Below are 17,999 nucleotides of genomic sequence, written 5' to 3' on the forward strand. Positions count from 1 at the left end.
TTGGAAAAATGCGAAGATAACCTAAATCAGGGTAGAGCTGGAAAATCTTGAGTTACAGAATGCAATTTCACAGGCTCTTTCTACATAAGGAGCCCATTTAAAGGTCTAAATCTTAGTTCTCATCTGAGCTGTGCGTCTTCTACTTCACAGACACAGCTTTTCCCAGGGTCATGCAAGCTTCAGAAATGGTGCAATGTAGGAAGAAGATGCAGCACCACTCTCAGGCATCAGACACTGCTGCTTTTGCTACCCTGAGAGTGCACAGAGGCCACACACCTATTTAAACATTGGGCAGACAGATTGGTTAACAAGTGACAAATCAAACTATTTCAATTTTTTGAAAGCTCTAGAACACGACACAACCCTTAGAAGCAATTCAGGCTTGTCTCAGCACTGGTAAGTTACCTTAGTATGAATCAGGTTTAAATTTGTCATGCATTCAAATGCATACCTTTTTGTGCAAATCCTACTCCTTTCTCACGCTTTCAGTGGACAGCCTGACTATTTGTACACAGCCACTGTGGCGAAACTTCCTCTAGGTTTAGGCCTTAGGCTTTGCTTCTCCATTTGTATTTCCATAGCCTAAGAAAATACTCTCAGGCACAGGAGTTCTAAGACACACCCATATGTCTGGGCAGGTGGGAGACAGATCAGATAAGTTAATTATGTCAACAAATAAAATATCTGTGAATAGAAACTCCAGGTCTAAACAGGAGAAGCCCAGTACTAGACCTGCCCTGCCAGTGACCCAGCCCAGGTACCAAGAGGGTCTGTGTAGCACCTAGGTCTGTAGGGAGAGGAAATGCAACAACAGGGGAGTGGTTTCAATTATTTCCATGTGTCACAAATGACCTCTTTGGGGAGCAGCTAGGCAGAGGATCCATGAGAGAAAGAGCTAACTGCTATGCAGAACCTGGATCAAGAATATATTATCAAAAAATTCTTCTGAAACAGTAACTGTACCACACTTGAGTTTCTTACTCAAGTCATACATGTAAGTCTTTCCATCTACCTACCTCTGCTACAGCAGAGTGTGTTTTCAAAAAAGCTTCAAGAAACTAAAAGAAACAGCTGAAACGGTAAAGTATTTCAAAGCATCTTGCAGGCAATTTAAGGGTACGTATTAGAAGCACAGTACTGAAAAAGACCCAAAAAGCCAGTGTGAAGGGTCAGCAGGATAAAGTCATATTTAAGTGAGAAAAATAGAAAAAAAGGGAGCAAACCAAAAGAAAAAAAAAAAACCAGAAAACTCAGCAAGTTAATTCTAAAACATATTAAAGAAGGTTAGAAAAGAATCTGAGTACCCTGCAAAATCCATAATATCTAAGAATGGGTTAAAAGGTAATAAAAATGCATTAGGAGTCAATGTATTCTTTGTATGTGGAAAACCTGTTTCATTTTTTTTTAAAGAATCAACAAGTTCACGGGAAGGAAAACACGCTGGTATTGTCAGCTTGGATTTTCCAGGAGGAATTTATAAAGACCTCCACTAACTTTTCCTAAAGAAACAGGCCCATCATAGGATAAAGAAGGCAGCACACACATAACTAATAATTTTAATCAAAGAGATTAAAAAAATAGACATATGTCATTAGTGTCTTGCTCTGCACTAGGGCCTGTTCTATGAGCCTAAAAATGTAAGAAGTGGATGAAAATTCAGATGACAAAGTCTCCTGACAATACTAAGTTAATCAAATAGCAAAGGCAATGGCTATTGGCACAGAGTTGCAGAACTTCTTCACAAAATAATGAAAGAAAAGCTGAAAATCAGTATTGATAACTGTAAAGTAACATACGTAACACAGGACACGTGTAGGAGATAACAACCCTAACTTCACATGCATAGGTTTGAGCTGCACCTCAGGAAATGGACTTGAGCACTAAAATGAAAAGTGTCATCTAAATGCTCATCATCACTATGACAAGCAAGCTGAATATTAGGGATTAATAGGCAAGATGATGTTAGTTTCTTATTAGACCAGCTGGGATAGCTGGAAAATGTAAACACGGCTTTAGGTATCAAAACAGAAAGGAAGGGTAAAACAGAAACTCTCATTAGGTAGATGAAGACAGCAATCAGGCCCCTTTTGCTTTCTCTCCTCCAGGCTGTGAGAGTTCAGCTCCTTCAAATTCTCCTCATACAATTTCCTTAGAGGGACAGACAAATGGAAGAAAACCAAGACATTATTTTTAGGTCATGATGTTTCTGATTGGGAAAGCTCATTGCTGATTCTCCCTTAGTTATGTCACTTTTACCTCAGTATAATACCACACTCTCTCTGCTAGAATAACATGAAGGATCCGGTTATGAGCAGACACTGATCCTGTGTATACAGAGAGAATCCGCTCAACACCACAAGACAAAAATACATTTATGCTGCAGCAAACCAGACAGCTTGGTTAGCCTTCTGATACAGCCAGTTGTTTTTGTTCTTTCTCTTTTTTTTTTTTTTTAAGAATACGTGTTTTTATGATCCTTCCTACTAAATCACAAAACTGCATCATTCTCATGGCTGAGCAGCGACAGCCTGTGATGATTATCTCTGCCCTTTCTTCAAAGTCCAGTCACTATTTCCTTCAAGCTTAAGTTCAAGTCCTAGCAGTTTCAATTACACAAGCCATACCAGTCCCTGGGGAGACAGACTGATGGGCCAGTCAGCTTGTGAATGGTCAGGTTTGCCTTGCTGCATTCATGCAACAGAGATTAAGATGTTTACATTTTTATTCCTGGCCTATCCTATCTAAAAAGTAAAGGAATGGAGGTGGGGAGGAAGGGAAGAAAGGCAAGCTAAAATACAGATGAGGCTGAAAACAAAATTAAATAGCCCTCATACCATTTCCACATCAACAGAATTGTTTGACAAGAGTGTTTTTAATTGGGAAAAAGAGGGAACATAGACTGAAAAGAAGTGGATGTAACTTCAAAGATAGGAAAACACCAGTGGGTAATAAATATTTATAAAATAAAACATGCATCAGTCTGCCACATACACTTTCTACAAAATGATATATGGATGACCAAAGTGTGATGAAGAAATGCAGAATAAAGTAAGACAAAGCCTAAATTTAAACACATGTAGATTTTTCCAAATGTTTCATTTTCAAGTATATTAAAAAAAAAGACAAGGGGGAAGGGAAGAGAAAGGAAGGTTGTTGTGGTTTTTTTAAAAAAACCTAAGCACAACTGTTTCACATCTTCATTTTTTATTTGCTTCTCCCCTTTTTTAGTTTCCCTCAGCTTCCAGCCTTTGTTCCTTTGTCTTATAACACATTGTTATTCTCTATATGACAAAAGTTGTACTTCTAATGCCAAATTCATACATTTTATAAAAGAAAATGAAAGACAGACCTTTGACTGCAAGGAGATATGGAAGTTTGCTTGGTGCCATAATGTACTACGTCCACCATTTTCAGTTAACCCCTTCCTTGGCTGAGTGCTGACTATGCACCGTTAGCAACACATTTCCTGCCAAAGCAGCTGAACAGATCACCACTTCTGCAAAATGGAGAGGTATGGCTTTAAATTTCTTAGGCACTCCTTTGAGATCAAATTAAGTCTTTCCTGGTACATTTAGCAAAATGGTGACCAGATCTCAATGTTAAAAGTGTTGTGCCTCAAACCTGGCCCCCAGAGAATGACCTGAAGTTTGTATCTGGTAAGAGAAGTAAAGTTTTACTGTTATTGATAGTCATTATTCCTGCCATTCTAATACAAAGCCTGAGCTGCAGTTTATTCTGCTGTATATATTTTCCTTGCATAACGCAATCCTTTAAATCTGCAATGCAAAGGACCTGGCAGTGTCCCCAAGGGCATGATTTGTAGAAGACAGGGTGGTACAAGCAGAAAGAGTCCTTTACAGCATGAGATGGCCTACATGGGTAGCAGAATCTGGTGATGTTGTGTCAACAGCTTGGATCATAACACCCTGAGCATTTTGCAGGGCTAAGTGTTAAGAAAGGCAGCTTTTGAACTTATAAATTGAGCACTTCTGCAATCGAAACAACTCTCAGACAAATATAGAACCCTGAAATGTCATTTTTATGCTCCTTTTTTTAAAAGTAATACTTCACTTTAAAGTACAGCTGAACATAATGACAGTTTTAAAGAGAAAAAGAACAGATTTGATTTTAAAGACTAGGTATAGAAGTGAGTCAGACCTGATCTCAGGGCCACCAGAGACGATTTGAAGTTATTGCTTTAGGATAATTTCTGATGTAGGCAAGTATAACTGAAACCAGGATCTAGCAAACTGTGGAATAAATGGAGCAGAAATATCCTTCATTGTGGAGCACTTGAAGAAAGTTACCAAAGAAAGCCACATAAAGCAAAAAGTTATGCAAGCACAGTCACAGTACTCCCCAAAAGTCTTTCTGGTGTCTGGACCCAACCCCAGGTACTTTGAGCCAGGAAAGAATAGAGTCACTAAGGCTCAGTTCTGTTGAAGAAATTCCCTAGTTTTGTGTTGCCACAATGGTGTTCAGGGTATTATTGAAGAAAACTCTGAGGTAGAAGTAGAACATGAAGCTACTTCTCAGGCTGATTTTGACAATGCTTTGCTGTACAGTTATCAGATGAAAGAGTAAAGAGACAGGAGGTGAGAAAAGTACTACAAGACATAGCAAGCAGAACAAGACAAATTTTGAAGTCTAGCATAGAAGTTCTGATCTGGAAATGAGGCTGCATATAAACTTCATATTTATTTGTTTAGATGCGAAATTACACATGTGCCTATGCTTCATCTTTGTAAACAAGGTGCTTATGGTGCTTTCCTCAAAGGAAGCCTTGCATCCACTGGGGTAGTTGTTGAAAAGTAAAAGATTTGGTGCTTTAGTGATTCATACAAAGCTGTAAGGACAGAGAACCAAAGCATAGATTTGACCTGCAAGGCAGAAACACACTCTCTTTTAGCAGCATACTTGGCCAAGCTGATATATAACTCATAGCTAATAAAAAAAAAAATGGTTCAGTAAAATCATTATATAGCACAAGTTCACCTGATCATAATTTCATAGGATTAGGAGTATTTGGCAAAATTTGCCCTGTTTTGAAGACCTTTCTGTAATTTTGCATAAAAGAAGAAATGGGAGAGACTGCAGCCACACACAGGACCCTTTGCTTTGATCCATGTGTGCTGCACAGCTACTCCAAAAAGGAAAGAAAAAGAAATGCAGCCTGCTTCAGTTTGGTTGCACTGCTTCAATTTCTTATAACACATGCCCTTCTATAATTGGGAAAAAAAATCTTTCTGTGGTGAGCAGAAAAGTAACTTTTCAATATATGTGCACTCATCGCACCTTGACTCTTTAACCTTGTTTTAAGTGGTACCCATCAAAATAGAAAGTATCCTTTGCCATGAAATTTTCTCTTTGCAGAAACTGCTTCTGGCAGCAATGCTAACATTTTTCATTACTCGTACTGCAAGAAACAGTTGGTCGAAAAAGATCTAGAATGATGATAACGATGCATGACATTTGCTGTTCTACGTTCACCATATTCTGCTCATCTAATATCTTAGTTATGTGACAAATTACTCACTTTTTGACCTAAATTATTATGCAATCTTACTTTGCACTATTTAAAAGTTTCCTCATTTCACCTTGGTTGCCACTGAGCAATGACAGCTGAAATGATTCCTAACATGCTTTGTGCTTGGTTTCTGGAATCTATTCAGGTAACAGGGCATACAAATGTAAAATCTTGGGTTTTGACAAACTACCGTGTCCTTGGAATTAGTCTGAACGTCTAATTTGGACATCCAAGATAATCACAATTTTCAGGAGGCAAGTGGTGAGGGCAAAGTGTTTATGAGAAATATATTAATATTATTTCAATATTGACCAACAGAAGGATTTATTAATGCTTTTTTTACCAGAAATGTAAAGATAGTATTTTGGATTCTCTAATAGAGAGATTGAAGAGAAACTGATGAAAAATTTTATGTTTAATAGCATGGTAGCCTAATTACACAGTAGAATTCCATCATTCAGCTTCTGGAAACAGTTATAGCAGAGAGACACAATTATGAGGTGTCTTAATCCCACAGAGGCAGCAGGATGAATCCCTCTTTCCTTGTTAAGTCATTTTCCTAAGAAGTCTCATTGAGCTGGGTACATGTTTCTTGTCACTTCTGGCCCCTTACCTCAGTGGGACAAGATCATTCCTAAGCTGTTTTGCCATGTTTAGCAGCAACAGGGTCCCTATGCAGAGTGCCTGGTGCAAAGACAAAACGAGTCACAGGTGCAGAAGCAGCATGATCTCCTTGGCATAACACTGCAGCAAAGCAATCCATCTCGGTGGAAGGCAATGTTCTTTCCCCCAGGCATACAGGACCGCTGCAGAAAATCATAAATGCTCTTCTAAGATGGGAGCATGTAGCGGGAATTGGTGCTTTAATGCTCAAGTGGCTTGTGGAAGCAGAAGTCACCATCAGTGGGCTGGCACAGACTGGGCTACTCTGCACACGCAAAAGGGTTTCATTGTGCGTTGGAACAGAAAGCCCTGGGGAGGGAAGAGGAGCCATGTGTGAAGCTGAACCCTGAAGAAACTGGTCAGCAGAGTGTTAGAGGATGATGTGTCATTGATGCTCTTGGGAAATGATTCGCTGAGGACTTGGTTCTGAATTGAACCGTGACTGAAAAATTTGGTGTGGTAGCTGTGACCTACTAGGTCTCTATGGAGTTAGGTACAGAAATGTTCTGTAGTTACAAATGTCTCTATAGTACAATATTAAGGCACTGCTGGCATTTGCAAACCCTGTACGTAACCCTGTAGTCACACAAATTCCAGTAGCTGTCGTCTCACAAGGGCCCATACAGCTGCTGGTGCAGCTTCTAGTCACACTAAGTTGCAAAGGGCAAAAGCTTAAAAGGGCTTCACAAAACAGAGTTGTCCTGGCTGTTTCACTTATGGATATGATATAAACATAAGACTTCCTGTTAAAATAATCTCTGTCCTTAGTGGCTAGAAAGTCACTCAGGACATCTAATACATAGGAATCAAGGCTTCCATAGCCCTTCCCTAAAAAGACTAGAGTCGTTGTCCAAGGCAAGGCCTCTAGCAACTGCACAAAATGAGAAATTTTTTTTACCACACGTCTCATTTTCTGCAGCTCATTCAGTACTTAATGCATCCAGAGTAAGACAGTAAAGCATCTGAGAGCTTCCCCTCTCCCTAATTAGTAACAACATGACTATACACTACCAAACAAAAACTTATTTGATACTTATTTAAATCAAAATGCCAAAGAGAAGCTCTAGTATTTTCCAGCCATACCACCCTTGGTTATTATTTTGTGACTCCACATACACAAAGTTTCACTACATCTGCTAAATATCTACTGGGGCAGGACAATCCTGTCACTTAAATATTGTAACATGGTTCCTCCTATTTCTGCATTACAGCAACATCCCAGTCAGTGACTCTGAGCAGGTCCCAGGCTGTCTTTCAGATGATATTTAATATACTGTTCTCATTGCTTGCTAAGAAAGATCTCCTGGCACTTTTCACAGAAGTAGGGCTATTAACCTCTCTGACCTGACCATATTCTACTATTCATTAAGCACCATGAGGGGAAGGGACAGTTTAGTACTGACTCAGAAGGAAGAGTGCCACCCACTAAATCAAAAACATCACACTTAGCAGCAGCCTGAGTATATGCGTACGTAAACATCTGTGTGTGTATAGTATATATACACAGTGTATGTCGAACAGAAACTAAGGAGTGATCTGATGTGGTGGTTATAATTCACTATGTCTTAGATGAATGTGTTACGTCATTCAGTGGCAAAAGTGACAAGATGTTACATGATCACATTTACTCACATTAGCTATGTTGTAAACCAAATACAGTGTTTTTCACTGATCCTCGCAGTTTCAGCATCCAGGGAGAAATCCCTAATCCATGACTGTAGCCCTAAACTGAGGGATTTACACCAGCAGAAAAATGAAGCAGGGAATGAGGCCCACATTATTTCTTCCATACCACTGTTTCCTCTTTACATTGTGACTGTTAAGAACAACTTTCCTGCTGGATATGTTGTTCTTTCTGCCAGCTGCCACTTTAAATTAGGCTTTCTTATGTCATTTGGTAGTAAGGATCTTTGGGCTCATGTCAGGAGATGTATTTAACATGCTTCCGATACTCCAGCATAAGCAGCTGTGACATGTTGGCAATTCTGAACATCCACAACCATCACCACCAATTACCCCCTTTATTAGTCTGACCTTGCGGTGGATATCCAGGGAGAATTTCACTGTCAGTTTAAACATTTCACAGCTTCCTGTGTTTCATGACTATATATATCTATACATACACTATGTTTCACATTTCACTTGTTTGCTGCCCTCCCAGACACCAGCTTCTTAATTTTAGCTCCTTCAGTAATAAGACATAAATCACTTTTTTATGGCTGGTGCACCATTTTTCTGCTAACAGCTGTCATATCGCATTAGGCTACATTATACTCGATGAAGAATGAGGGAGAAGTGGAGCACGACATGCGCAGCCTAAAAAATTTATTATACTGTTCAGCTGATAGCCCTATTCATCTTTCAGCGCTGAAAGTACAGTAAGTCCTACTAACCCAAACTAACAGCACTCGAGGAAAATGTTAAGAATGTAGATTATATACAAATCAGGAAATTCTGATACTGTGTATTCAGCTGGGATAATCTACTCCTTGATAATGGAGCCGATGTATTTTAGGCATCCATTACCCTTAGGATGCTTTTATGAAAAGGCATTTATAATTCACTTCCCAAGCACAGCGGAAATCTGTATTGAACAATGGAACTGTTTAGCTTGTGGTTATGTTTGTACAGCTCAAACACACTCACGACTTGTCTACACTGCAGGCTGTGGGGTGATGTAGAGATACCACATCTCAGCTGAGGTAGCTCATAGCTTACTAGTGTGGTGTGGCTGTTCCCTGAGCCTACATTCTGCAAGCAGGTGAGTACCCACCTAGGACAATGCAGGAAGTCCCTAGGGAGCCAGAAGTGCTGCTCTCCTCTTGCCTGAAAAGTCAAGCCTCATTCCTGTGTTTTGAAGAGGTTATCCACAGTCTGAAGCATCTCTAGTCATGTTTATCATTTCAACACAGCTGGGCTTCTGACACCAGCACAGATTTTTAAAATGGGCTGTAGTAACTGTCAAATTTGAAAACCCATTTAAAAGCTCTGACCTCAAAAACATCAGGAGTTCTTACAGCTATTTTTATCAAATCCTGAAATTGAAATTTCCAAGTAAATGTCTTATAACAGAAGAAACAGATGTTTCTATAACAGAAAAAAATAATTACAGTATGCAAATTTGGATATAGAATGTTTAGGCTATAATACTATAGACTATAGAGGATTTTGTAAGTGGGAAAATAGTTTACAGTAGCTCTGAAAAGAAATACTATTCCTCTTCCTTTTACATGCAAAACCACCTGCTGCCTCTGCTGTTATTGGGAGTTCCTTACATCGCAGCATTGAAACTCCATATTAAGGAATACACAAGTCAAAATTCTTACAATCCTAACTTTTACCTAATTATCTTTACAGCAGCATTTAATAGTGTGGGGAATACTGTAAACTCTGTGGTAATGTTAATTACGCACAAACAGCAATTGTAAAGGTTTTAATAGTGACCTCTGTAACCAGGAGCCTTATCAATCATGTCTACACTCCTATGTGTAATCACATAGTGCTGGCTGAAATATCAAAATCCTCTCCTGGGGTGTACTGAAGTCTCTGTAAAACCTGGGGTGAACTCCTGGGGAACAAATTCTTGTTTGGCTGCTTTTCAGCAAGTGTTAAATGTCTATCCCTTTCCCTCAGTATATTAGAGTTTTATAAGTTGGACAATGATTCTGAATTATTTTACAGAGCTATGACGAAAGGTGGTTGAATAGAAAACTAATATAGAGCAATCCATGCTGGTTTGAAATTCTTGCAGCCCAGAAGGCCAACCATACCCTGAGCTGCATCAAAAGAAGTGTTACCAGCAGGTCAAGGGAGGGGATTCTGCCCTTCTGTTCCTCTCTTGTGAGACCTCGTCTGGAGTATGGTGTCCAGTTCTGGAATCCTCAATGTAAGAAGGTATGGAACTGTTGGAACGGATCCAGAGGAGGGCCACAAAGATGATCAGAGGGCTGGAGCACACCCATATGAGGACAGACTGAGGGAGTTGGGCTTGTTCAGCCTGGAGAAGAGAAGGCTCCGAGGAGACCTTATCGCGGCCTTCCAGTACCTGAAGGGGCTACAAGAAAGCTGGGGAGGGACTGTTCATAAAGGCTTGTAGTGACAGGAGAAGGGGCAACAGGTGTAAACTGGAGAGGGGCAGATTTAGAATAGACATAAGGAAGAATTTCTTCACAATGAGGGTGGTAAGGCACTGGCACAGATTGCCCAGGAAAATTGTGGATGCCCCACCTCTGGAGGTGTTCAGGGCCAGGTTGGATGGGGCCTTGGGCAGCCTGATCATGTGGGAGGTGTCCCTGCCCATGGCAGGGGTTGGAACGAGGTGATCTTTATGGTCCCTTCCAACCCAAACTGTTCTATGATTCTATGAATTTAAAACATTTGCACAAGAATGTTTAAATGATTTTGGCAGGCATTTTTTTCCTAACTGTATATCACTGGTATTTGACCAAACAAGGCCCTTATATTTCTTGTACGTTCTGAGATTTATACACAAATATTTCGGTACTTTGTTAATTCAAATAGTTCTGTATTAAACACACACACACACACACACACTCTCTCTATCTCATATTCAAAAATAAATTCACTAGAATACGACCCTTATTTTTTGTAGCCATTTTTTGCTGTGGAAACAGTCCATAGAGTTGTGACAAGCTGGGGAGATCTGATTTAGAATCCACAGTTCACCAAAGCACAAAGTTTGTGCTTTCCACCTCTCTTACCAAGCTGTTTAGGTATCTAAAATTCGTCTATAGCACATGAAAGTTTTTTTCATGAGCACTAAATAAGAAAGGGTCAAGACCATGTCAAAAATTTTGTGCAATATCTCAAAGGGGCTTTCTCTGGCACGCGGGAGATAAAGCTCCTGAAAATTTAGATCTTTTCTGAGATTCAAAAGAACTTTGAAAGCCACCATATCTGCTCAGCTTTACTGGCTGCAGTGAGCAATAAATTACACTATATTTTTTGTTCTCTTCATCTTTAAAATTAAGTTCATGTAAACCACCTTCTTTACCAGCATGCATGCTCAGCAAATCTGCAGTTACAGCTTGCCACTACATAGAGATGTTATTCTTCACTCCTTCAGTGCAGCCATACAAGATCTGGGCACATTTTGTTTTGAAGAGGTTAACCATCTCTGAACCTTACGAAGGTTTTGAGTGTTAATGGTCTCTGTTCAGTTCTGCATTGCTTTGAAATAGCCCAGTTTATGCATCTGTTTATTTTAACTCAGATTAGCTAATGCAGTTGTTTATTTTTCCTTAACTAGAGCACTAAAACACTTATTCTATATAGTTTTAATCATTAGTTCCTAAGAAGCACATTTTTTCAACATAAGAACTTGGAAAAAGTTGTTCACTTTGAGTGGGAAGAGTAAAATGATTTTACCCACATTTGGGTCTTATTGTTTTAAAAGCAGAAGAGAAATGACAAAATGTTGAGACAATTACATGTGTGCAAAATTATTTGTTTATTTGATGTTTTAACATAGTGAAGTGCATGAATTTATTTAAATTTTGTTTAGATAAAACTTTCCCTTGACATTATAGTATATATATTTTAATTTGGTTCAATGCCCAAATGCTTTGCATAAAGCCAAAAGCAGAAAGCACATTTTCCAGTTCTATCTAAGAAGATTGCTAGTGAACTGCTTTTTAACTTTTCCAGTTCTCTGGAAGGAAGCATCATCTGTATCAAAAAGCTTTGTCTAATTTCTTTATGAAGAAAAATTTTTATCAGAGCAGAATTACGGTCTTGGGTCAAAAGAAACATTTTGAAACTTTCCACTTCTCACTTTGCAACAAGAGGTTTTTTTTAAATTTACCTATATTTAGTTTCAATTAATTTTAAAAAGCCTAAATGAAATGTGTGACCTGCAGTGACATTTCTTTCCAATTTGTATGTTTGTTGCTGTTTGGCAAGAAAATTGTCAAATTTTAATTCTGGATGGACCAAAATAAATATTTTTATTGTTGTTGATTTTTTGGTTTGGCCAGAATACAAATAAATAAATTCTTTATACAACTGTAGTCTTCAGGTTAGTGAAAACTAACTTGATCAGCAAAACTGTCCTTTCAGTTTTACGCACGTAAACAAGTAACTATATTTGTTTTCACAGGGTTACTTCATACTTATGCAAGAGAAAAATGAGCAAGATTTCCTGTCAAAATAGTAAAAACAAAAAAAGGTTAAGAAAAAAAAAAAAGAAAAGAAAAACAAACCAGTGTAGAGCCGCAAGTCTCCTGTGTGTTTCTTGACACCAGCTGAAACAAAGCTGATTTGAGACTCCGCAGAAGCATAGTTTAGAAGTGAGCAAAATAAATTCAATCCTGCAGCAGTAGAGCAACTCCCCCGGACACCGCACTGGGAGGAATCAGGGGAGTTTCAAGGGGCTGTGGGTGGGAAAGAGGATTAGGAAGAGCCAGCGGGACTTGGCCGACCTTTGCTAACTTCCTGACCCTCGCTTTCCACTCATGGGAGCCAGGCTGTGGTCGTGGGAACAGCACCTGCCTTCCCCAGTCCTGTTTCCACAGGGCCTGCTGCTGCCTCACTAGTGCCTGGGGCCAGGAGCTACCACGGTTAGGGGAAAGCCTCCCATGCCTCATCTTCCCAGCTCCTCAGTCCATGGGGCAAGGGAAGTGACAGAGTGGAAAACATCTGAGGTGTGGTAGAGCAACCTGGTTCATAGCTGCAGGTTGTCCGACTAGCCCCACCTCCTTGAAGAACATCTCAGCTGATGGGGTCCCACGGCCTCCCACCCAAAAATGGGCAGAGAAACAGAAGCTGCCATCATCTTTAACCGTGGCCTGTTCCCAAAGATGGTTTTGAGTCACACTGCTGTACACCAGAGGTTAACCATGTGTCCTTTCCAGTCATCCCTAGGTATACCATCAGTAGTATTTCCTTTACTCTAAAGGTGTAAAGTCATCAGCTGGAAGAAATAGAATAATATAAGTAAATTGAATATTGAATATATTTTCTATATCACTCTGTCTCTCTTATCCTAATGCCAAAACTTACAGTAAATTACACACGTATTTCAATCCATGTGCATACAACAGACAACCAGGTGTGCCGCAGATTGAAAATGTAGCTCTGCTTGAGCCAAGATATATACCTGAATCAATTTCTATGCAGACAGGTTTTTATATATGATGTTATGTGTGCACTCTGAGCACAGGTGTGAGTCTGTGTGTGTGTTTGCTTGGTGTGCATATTGGTTATCATTAAATTCTTGTTTAGAGCAAGATCATTGACCCAGCAGTAGTGATAAATCATGTACCACAGCATGTCAACACAGTGGCCATAGATAACTCAGTACCCCCACAGGCCAGTGGCATCATCATTAGCAAACACTTTGGCTTTGCAAGTTTGATTGCAGGCCCAGTGCAAAAGCTGAGGTGATTTTTGTTTAAGCAGACACTTTTCCCCTTTCCCTGCTGTCTGTTCTTTCCCTTTCCCCACCTTTTCTTCCAGTTTCCTCCTCCCTCCAGCTCACTTTTTCCTTCCTTTGAACAGTACCACTACTACATGTTATTCCAAGTCTATCATCATGAATATCAAATTAACAAATCCTAATAGTGACATAGTTCTCTTTATATCTACCTGATATAATATTTCTCACATTTCTATGGCTTCAGAAAAAAAAGAATATTTATATTTTTTTGCTTTTTTCAACAGGAAACTACTACAATATTTGTCATGTAAGACAGGAAAGACTTAGAAATATCTGGGCATAAAAAAATTAAAAATAATATAGAAATATTGAGTTATAATACACATACCCACACATATTTCATATATCAAAATGCCGTAAAGATAGTTTAGAGGATTAGATTACAACTTGTCCTAAATAAGGGGCAAGGGCAACGCATCACTTTGCTTGCCTAGCCTAAGGTCAAATCAAAGTAAATGAAGTTAATTTAAATGCCAGTTCTTGCTTTCTGGTTTCCCATCTAGTCTGGGAACTGAGAAAGAACTACAGCTAGCTTTGGATCTATTTTAATTACAGATGATAGTTGCCCTCTCTCCCATCATCACTTCTGTATAAACTCAACCCAACTGCATGGCACCACGAGGAGCAGATTCAAAAACTCCACAACCCTCAGCGGCTCTTGGTATTACAGTCAAACAAGACGAGGGGAGGAAGCCTGTTCCCACCTCAATTGTCCCAACTGGCAGTTTTGATAAACTAGAAAGGAGGTAACAGGCGACTTCAAATGTAGACATGCAGGAAACACTCCTATCCTTGCCTTGAATCTTTATTATTCATTGTTTTATTGTTATTGTGTTATAGTTGCAGCCTTTTTCTTTTAAAAAGGAGAACACAATAATGCAAATAAGATACAGTGTCAAGCATACAATTATTAAATATTCCATTCTACATGCAGATAATAGAACCTGAAGCTGAAAATTATTAATGCAGAGAAAAACTGGACAAGTTGATGTCTGCAGATGACTACAGGTTTTGAGATAAACTGTGAAGCAACTATTTGTCTGAAGAATCAGCAAAGGGTGGGAGGGAAAGAGGTGTCTCTTGGAATATCAGATCTTAGTAGTTACTGCAATCCCTATTAGGTAAATGAGATTTGAATCTGTCTAGAACTATACAAGAAGCATGAGGAGAAGAGACCTCCATTCTGATTTTGATCTTGCATCTCAGGATGTGTCCATTTTAATACATTTTTTAATTGATAGATTTTTCTCCACACCTGCTGCCACTTCCCCATCCTTGGAAGGGCAGAGTTAGTACAAATAAGCACTTGTTCATGGTCCTGCTTGGTTACTAAGTCCCTGCTACATGAGAGCATAGTTCACACAGGCGGTGGTGGTAGGTCTGATCTAGGAGTGGCACTTCCTTTGTATTATATCTCAACAGAAGTGAGTTGGGGAGTTCCTAAATTGAACTGCCCTAGGTGGTAGTTAGGTTGACACCATAAAAGTGAAAGGTCTTTTTATGAGCCCTTGGTGAAAAATAAAAGTGTAAGTAAATTGCCGAGATTGGATTCAAGAAGACAGCTCCAATAAGATTTTATACCTCCATTTCAATAACAACACAGAAACCTGCTGATTTATTGCAATGTGTTTTTAGAAACTATGGGATGCTTCAGGTGGCTGCAAGTAATGCTGGAGCTTTAAGCAACAAATGCTTGGATGAGCTCACACATTCCGGGTTTTCCTGTGCTAAATATGTTGCATTGCTATCTTGATATGTAATGTCACAGATGGTAATATTAGTCATGAAAGAACAAAGAAGCCAAATCCATAGACAAATTTAGGTGGCGGAGGGGCAGAAAGAAAAAGGAGACAAAGAAAAGAGAGAGAGCAGTGTGTGCCTACAGCAAACAAGTTTTATTTTAAAGCTTCTTTTTACACACTGATCACCTTCTCAAGATCTATGTGTTGGCAAGAGTAGCCACAGAAGGCTGTAAATCCTTAACCTGGCTGGTATCCATTGCAAAAAGTAGAGCAAGTAGTGTGGTGAAAATACTTGGAAATGAATGGATGAACTTAATTTAACAGTGGGCAACCATCCCATAAATTCTCATGCAAACCAGTGGTGGCTTCCTTTCTTTTTTTTAAAATTAGCTACACAGCCCTTCTCCAACAAGGGGATTTGGAGTGTTTACCTCTATCTTCTTTGCACCTTTCAAATGTCTTTTTTTTAACCATTTGCATACAGTTCATTTTACCTACCTTGAAGATCTTAAGGGAAAGATTCAGACAAAATAAATTCAGATTTGAAAAGAAGGAATAAGACTATGATTGAACGTACCATTTGACAGATGAGTTATAAAGCCCATGAAACTCCAAATGCTGTATGGAGTTGTGGTCAAATTTCTTCCAGTCCATCACACAACATGATCACTAGGGCTTTTGCTTGCTAAGTTAATTCTGTTTCCATGAACAGAGGAAGTGGAGCTGATATTAAACAAGGTAGCACACTTCCATGAAAGAAACACACTTCCTGAGTAAATTCTGAAGTCAAATATGCAATTCTGTTGAAATAAATTCAAGTGTAGAACTGCACTGGTAAAATTGTCTTTGTCATCTCTGAGTCATCTAAATGTTTGGGAATACAGTGAGAAGGATAACAGTTGGACCAAATAGCTATGAACTGATACAAGTGAGAAATTTTGCTAAAGGAAAGATGAGAAAGATATTTCACCTGTAGTAAATGTAACAGTTTGCCTGTAAGTTCAGCTTAGAAGCAGATTTCCCACTTTCCTTTTGCACTTGGTTGACTTTATAGAGGTTGGAATATATGTGATGACAATTTACAAGAGATTGATGGTTGAACTCTCAAGTAGGAAAGACAGAAGAAGATGGCTTCCAGGTGTGAGTAAAGCAATATGAAAAACCAAATTCATTTTTAGGCTAAGTGGTAGGGAAAAATTCCCAACACTGTTTTTATTGTGCTATGGAATAGAGTCCTCAAGTGACGGGATAGATGCCTAATAGCCTGAGATGGAAAATACTGTATACTGAGAGAACACTTTCACTGGCAAGGAAATGTATAATTTAGCAGGTCTTTTCCATTTCTGTGGTCCTATAACTGGGGCCATTCTGATGTGTAAGGTAAAAGGAAAGATGTATTGAACTGCATCTCTTTCATAAAGCACTTGCTCTAGCTTAGCATACGCAGGCACATACATTGAAGCTATTTTGTTTGCAAGATTTTACTGTTCAGAAGATTTGATCGTTCTCCAGAGACTGGACAAATATAGTAAAAGCAGAAATAATGGTGTTACCCTCCCTCTTTAACATCGTTTATTTTATAGTCCAGATTTGACTTGTCTTGCTGCAAAGTCTTGCTGCAAAGTCTTGCTAGAACTAGTAAACTAAGCTGCATTGCATATGATGGTATTTGTAATCTTCTTTATATTTGTCATATGTGACACCCATTCACTGTAGCCAATGCTTCTACATAGCCCACAAACAAGCTCCTATTTCCATTTACCACTTTGTTTTGTCCTATGTGTAAGGTATAGAACAGAAAGGTGACTCATCTGATATTATAAAGAACTTGAGAACACAAATAACTTGGACCCACTCAAAGTCTCTTATTTCATTTAAAGTCCAGAGTATGGATAAACTTTTTCAAAGACCCAATGCTCTTATTAACATATAGTAGAGACATATTTTACAGAAATAAGGTCAAAGGGTTTAGAGGCTAGAATGACCATTTCTGAAGTGATTTTAGGTAACATAAATGAATTCTCAGCCTTTCTGCAAAACAAGAATAAAGGAAAATTAATCTTTGGTCAGCTGAAAATGTATTGCAATTAAGTAATGTAACAGAAGCCCATTCCACAGGCTGTTTTTCTACCTGCTTAATGCATAGGCACAGAATTTAACTTTTCAAGACATTGACACCAGAGGGTTCTCTGCCTCCCAATGTTCCCTCTAATTGATGTAATCTGCTCAGTCAGGCTAACTTAGATATATTTTCCCAGATCATGATTCATGCTAACTACACTTCAGCAACATGAGGAAAAAGCACAAAGAACTGCTTCTGTTCCAGAACAAACTTAAATCCTTGGACTTCAATGTGGTTTTTTTTTTTCTAGTTAGGATTATACTTGTTTCCAGTAAAAGTAAGATTTGTGAATCTTATTACTTAAAAGACCAAAATGTTAATGTGTAGGTATAAATATCCTTATTCTCCTTCACACTATGATGTACAGTTCTTAACACATTCTCACACGTGTACAGATGTGGAAGTGTGGAAAAGAGTTTTTGTACATGGATATCCAAGCAAAGTAGATTAAATGAAAATCTATGGAGATGGGAAAAAAAAAGAAAAAGA

Source organism: Cuculus canorus, chromosome 2 (assembly GCF_017976375.1).
Source record: "Cuculus canorus isolate bCucCan1 chromosome 2, bCucCan1.pri, whole genome shotgun sequence".
NCBI lineage: Eukaryota > Metazoa > Chordata > Aves > Cuculiformes > Cuculidae > Cuculus > Cuculus canorus.